This window comes from Gigantopelta aegis, chromosome 10, assembly GCF_016097555.1.
Source record: "Gigantopelta aegis isolate Gae_Host chromosome 10, Gae_host_genome, whole genome shotgun sequence".
Lineage (NCBI taxonomy): Eukaryota > Metazoa > Mollusca > Gastropoda > Neomphalida > Peltospiridae > Gigantopelta > Gigantopelta aegis.
This window is the reverse complement of record NC_054708.1, coordinates 4,815,030-4,821,029: the sequence shown is the minus strand read 5'-3', so window position 1 is coordinate 4,821,029 and position 6,000 is coordinate 4,815,030. Positions and strand designations below refer to the sequence as shown.

General features: G+C 34.9%; 1 protein-coding gene across 1 annotated transcript in view; it reads left to right on the top strand.

Moving 5' to 3' along the window:
• Positions 1-864: 864 nt before the first annotated feature.
• The window catches only part of LOC121384162, a 32,217-nt gene continuing 27,081 nt past the window's right edge, over positions 865-6,000 (top strand). The window contains exon 1 of the mRNA XM_041514418.1: positions 865-922. The gene's annotated coding sequence lies outside the window, so the exon portion shown is untranslated. The remainder of the gene's footprint in view (positions 923-6,000) is intronic.

Here is a 6,000-nt window from a genome sequence, read left to right as displayed (position 1 = left end):
AATAAAAAAAAGTAAAACATTATAATTAACATATAAAAATATTATAATTAATAAATGGAAATATTTCAGAACCATTTTCATATGAAACAATATATATATGCTTGATTGCACACACACACACAGCTCCGTTATTTAATTAAAAATATAAATACTCCAGCCACCTACATATTTTATGGCATTAATACAATATAAAATATATTCCGATTTTTGTTTTACCCACTATAATGGATCTGTCAATACAAACAAAAAGTTACATAAAACGTTGTTTGTCGATTGAATGGGTAGGCCTACTGTTCACAGGGTATCTTTGTTTCCATGTCACAGTTTGGTGGGGGCTTTTATTATTATTTTTTTAAATTTTATTATCTTTTCGATTTTTCATTTCAATAAATACTGACATGTATTAGTATTACGAATGAATAACATACAACAAACCTTGTATAAAATGACGATCTCCGTTGTGGGATGGGCAAAGTTGATTGTTGGGAAAAATATCCGCCCGGTCCCCCCTTCCCCTAACCCTAACCTTAACTCCAACCCTAACCCCAACCCTAGCCCCAACCCCAACCACAACCCCAACCCTAAACCCTAACTAAAAATAATAATGGAGGGGACCGGGCGGATATTATACCCAGGACTTGTGCATCTAACAACAACGTATGAAATTACCATGACAAAATACCATTCATCAAAACTAGTCTACACTGATTTAATTGACGGAAAAACATTCGATTGTTCATTACTACTAATGCCAGTATTGTCAACTGGTTTCTTGCCTACCAGCGCTCACGCGGTACCACGTGATCAAAACATGTGACGTCACCGTGGCTTCTCCTATACCCTGTAATGGGAATTTCCTGAGCTAAAAATAGACTATTAACATAGATATAGGCCATTTTTGAAGCAGGATAACCTAGGCCAGGTATATTTTATTTTAACTGATATATTTATATATTTACATTAATGTTAATGTTAAACAATGTTAATGATGGATATTGTTTTAGTAACGTAATGTGCTGATTACTAAAAATGTAATTCACTGAATACATGTGGTGGTATATGATAATATCAGTCAAATTGTCAATCGGTGATGTAGAATGTTGGTTAAAAATGGCGGTGTGCCAGTTTTAATTCGTCAAAGGTAGTGTATTATATATGTGTACTACAAATCACAAATCATTTACATCCTCCTTCATTTTTTTTTTGTAAGAAGAAACATAAAGTCTTTTGGATTTTTCTTTGTACAATTTAGAAAACAATCGGCTCGGAAATAAATAACTTGTAGTAAATTCCATAGTATAAAAAAGACGTTCCGTGTAGGAAGTACTATAGTGAATTATGTCTACAAATCATAAACAACGTATTATACGTGTACTGCAAATCATAAATCGTATAGTGTCGCAGATAGCACACCATGGTTGGGCCAACGTTGACATTTGCATACCGCGTTATATAGTTGGCCCAACGTTATGCCATTCTTAATTACATTGGCCCAGTGTAAAGAAAGAAATGTTTTATTTAACGACGCACTCAACACATTTTATTTACGGTTATATGGCGTCAGACATATGGTTAAGGACCACACAGATTTTGAGAGGAAAACCGCTGTCGCCACTATATGGGCTACACTTTCCGATTAGCAGCAAGGGATCTTTTATTTGCGCTTCCCACAGGCAGGATAGCACAAACCATGGCCTTTGTTGAACCAGTTATGGATCACTGGTCGCTGCAAGTGATTTACACCTACCCATTGAGCCTTGCGGAGCACTCACTCAGGGTTTGAAGTCGGTATCTGGATTAAAAATCCCATGCCTCGACTGGGATCCAAACCCAGTACCTACCAGCCTGTAGACCGATGGCCTAACCACTACGCCACCGAGGCCGGTTTGGCCCAGTGTTGCCACACCGTTGGCCAAATGTTGCCACAACGTTGGCCCAATGTAATTCAGAATAACAAATTCACAGTGGTAGCATTTACAGTGTTTCTGCCAGAAAGAAATTATTGGGTATGGCGCTATGGAATCCATTGCAACCCCAGAATGAAAATGGGTTAAGTTTAGGGTTAGGGTTAAGAAAATCATACAGTAATGATAAAAGTAATTAATTTTGTGAAAAGGTTGACTTTAAAAAATAAAAATTTGGGTATGGCGCCATACCTGTTTTCCCCTCTGGCAGAAACCCTGATTTATTATTAGACTACATATCAATCTTGTTCATCTTTTTCGGATTCCGAATACGTCTCCATGGCTGCTGGTCTCGCACGTTGCCTCTCGTCCTCAAGTGCTGCAATGACAAATGCAGAAGATAATGATGTCCATGGGCGGATCCAAGGGGGGGGGGGGGGGGGGACCAGGGGGACGCGTCCCCCCAAAAAATTGTTCAAGTGCCCTCAAAATGTCCAAGTGCCCTTTTTGTTTGTAGAATTTTTTTTTTTTTAAGTAAACAATAATTATATTGTAGATAAATGAAATCAAGATTTTCGTGTACATGCGCAAGCTTGCAGATATGTGTCTGTGTTATTGAGTCTCAATGGGGCCCCATTGAGGTTCTAACGCGAGTGACGCCAATTTACTTCATTATTGCTAGTATATTATGACGTAGAACTGTAGGAATTCATATTAATTGTAAATATCAAAACTTGTAGTAAGGTGCCCTTTTGACGAGTCAATGTGCCCTTCTTTTTTGGTCCCCCCCTAAAAATATTTCCTGGATCCGCCCATGATGTCATACTAAAAGAATTTCAACAGTTTAGTCTTAAATATACACCTGAAATTATTTAAAATTAAAGTATATACCACTGAATAAAAAGCTTGTTCGTGTGTATTCAGTATACGCAAATGTCACCTTGTTCAGACTATTACTGTTGTTAAAAAATAACGTATAACATTTCTCTCGAGTTAACATGAAAGTACTTAATGAAGGAAGAAAGAAATGTTTTATTTAACGACGCACTTAACACATTGTATTTACGGTTATATGGCGTCAGACATATGGTTAAGGACCACACAGATATTGAGAGAGGAAACCCGCTGTTGCCACTTCATGGGCTACTCTTTTCGATTGGCAGCAAGGGATCTTTTATATGCACCATCTCACAAACAGGGTAGTCGTGGAAAGTACTTAAAGGGACATTCCTGAGTTTGCTGCATTGTAAGATGTTTCCGACTAATAAAATATTGCTACGATTAAACGTACATATTAAATATATGTTCTTGTTTAGAATGTCAATGTCTGTATATTCAATGTGTTTCTGGTCGTCTTAATATTTGTAAGAAACCCAAAATATTTTAGGAAATAAAATGTAATTTAACCTAGTACAAATATGAGAACGATCAGAAACATGTTTAATATACAGTCACTAATATTTTGTGCAGAAAAATATATTTGATATGTAATTACAATTGTTAAAAAGTCTTTGTTAGTCGATAACACCTTAAACATTGCAGCAAACTCAGGAATGTCCCTTTAAAGTTTGTTTTGTGTAACGACACCACTAAAACACATTGATTTATTAATCATCGGCAGGGGCGTAGCGTGATCTGGACCTGGGAGGGGGGTCGAATATGAACCAATTGATTTATTAATCATCGGCAGGGGCGTAGCGTGATCTGGACATGGGGGGGGGGGGGGGGGGGTCGAATATGAACCAAGTGGACCTTTTTTTTGTTGTTTTTTTGCACCACCAGAAACTCCATATGTATAAACCTGTATATTTTAGTTCTGAAAGCGGACCATTGGCTTCAGTGAGGGGGTTCGGCTAACATTTGATCATTTTGACATATTAGTTTTAGAGAGGAAACCTACTATATTTATCCATTAGTAGCCAGAGATCTTTTATATGCACCATCCCACAGGCAGAATAGCACATACCACGGCATTTGATATACCAGTGATGCACTGGCTGAAACGAGAAATAGCCTAATGGGCTCACCGACGGGATCGATCCCAAACCGACCGCGCATCAAGCGAGCACTTTACCACTGGGCTACATCCCGACTCATGAAACTACTTATTCATAATTCTAAAACTAAATAACCTAGCTATTACATGACTTGCCACATACAGGTGTGATATACACCTATAGACTTTCTCTTATTGTGTTCCATGTTGATGTACATTACTTGTTGTGTCTTAGTTCTTAATTTGTTTTATCTTATTCAGTGTTACACATTAAATAAAGATATAAGGGATAAGGGTTGGGGTAAGCCTGAAGATTTTTAAAAATGTGGGGAGGGATGTCTTTATACAGATTCTACTATGTTCACCATTATTAACAAATACTGAAAATGTGTAGGTAGGGGTCCACAAATGTCCAGGCCCTCCCCTACCCACCTCATGACTTTTAAAAGGAATAGCCCTAAATGAAAATAGTCAAATATGATGGCAAAAACTCACTTCCATTTGTGGCCCCCACTTCGGTCCGATGCATATCTTAACCAATTTCTAAGATGCAGTTCCGCTCCTGCCTCTTTTATGTTGCTGTTTTTGGCAGCATCTTCAGAAAATAAGAAATGGCAAATATTAAATACATATTTTCAACTTATTAGATGTCGAATTTTGTCACAAGTTAATTCAATTATAGCTTGAAAAAATTATTATTGAATTAATGGTTTTTAACTTAAATTATTAGCAAAATTAATCATTGTAAACCTAATATATACCAACAAATTTCCAACAAACAATAAATATTTCATGTCTGTGTACAATTTATTATAGGATCTTAAACGAGTGTCCATTTCGTATCAAGTTTATATCACAAATGAAATGATTTTCATTAGCCTTAGTGAGTGATAAATAAAAATTATTTCAAGTCTAATATCCTATTTATTACCCAAATAATTGTTTTAAATTGAGAAAGTATTGCATAAGAATGCAGACGGTGATCATTTGTTATGTCAAGTGTGACGCAACACTCCTAGTGGGACGTAACACTTTGATAGTATCAAGATATTTTGAATCATAATATTAGGGGTAATAATACCTTTTATCACCTTTCTGAGAATTAATTTCCTGATGCCGTTTGTTTCCTCCTGCCAACCCAGTTGTACTGACAAGCAAAGGGCTGGGTGAATATGCACTCCATTATTCTCTCAATTATATCCTTTGCTGTTATGCGTCCAAAGAATTAAAATAGGCAACCTATAAATACAGCAGCATTAAATATGAAAATATGTTGCAAGTGGATGTTTAATTAATTGTTCAGCTCTTAACATACATATTAAAATAACACATGACAGATTTATACTATTTGTTAGAATACATCACAGGATTTAGAATAAATGTTTTGAAAGATTTGTTTGTGTGAACAAATAATATAATACATTATGTCCACACACCTTACTAATAAAATTTCAAGCAGACTGCCTGACATTTTCAATATCACTTTGTAGATGCCAATAGTGTTAATATAAATATCATATAGTTTTTAGATTATAAATTTTATTATCCCCATATCAATGACAATGTCATGCTTGGGGAGCCTGAATCACTGCCTTCCAATATGTTTTTAACGTCATCAAATATATTATATTAAATAAATATATAATATAATCATAGCATTCATAAAGAGATGTTTAGCTTTTTGAAAAATAAAATAAGAAAGGAAAACAGTGAGAGAGAAGAGGGAGATAGAATGCAGGTAACATTTTGTTCAGTATCGTTTCATGATTTGCTACACAAGTATCAGAGATTGCTATACAATTTTAAAACATTAAACAGTAGTTGCTTATCAATTTTTAATAGACAAGAAATACCACTAATCAAGATTTTGAAAACAAAATGTTCCTGGAATGATAAGATACCGAGATCTTAATAAGATTTTTTTTTAAATATTTTTTATTGCTTTATTTTGCTTGTGTTTTCATTCTGTTTGTTTCCAAACAAGCTGAGATTTCGTTTTTTATTATTTAAATACAGAATTATTAATTAAATTTATTATAATTATAATTTTGTTAATATAATTTTTTCTATCTAAAATTTCCTTTGTAAACTATTTATAAT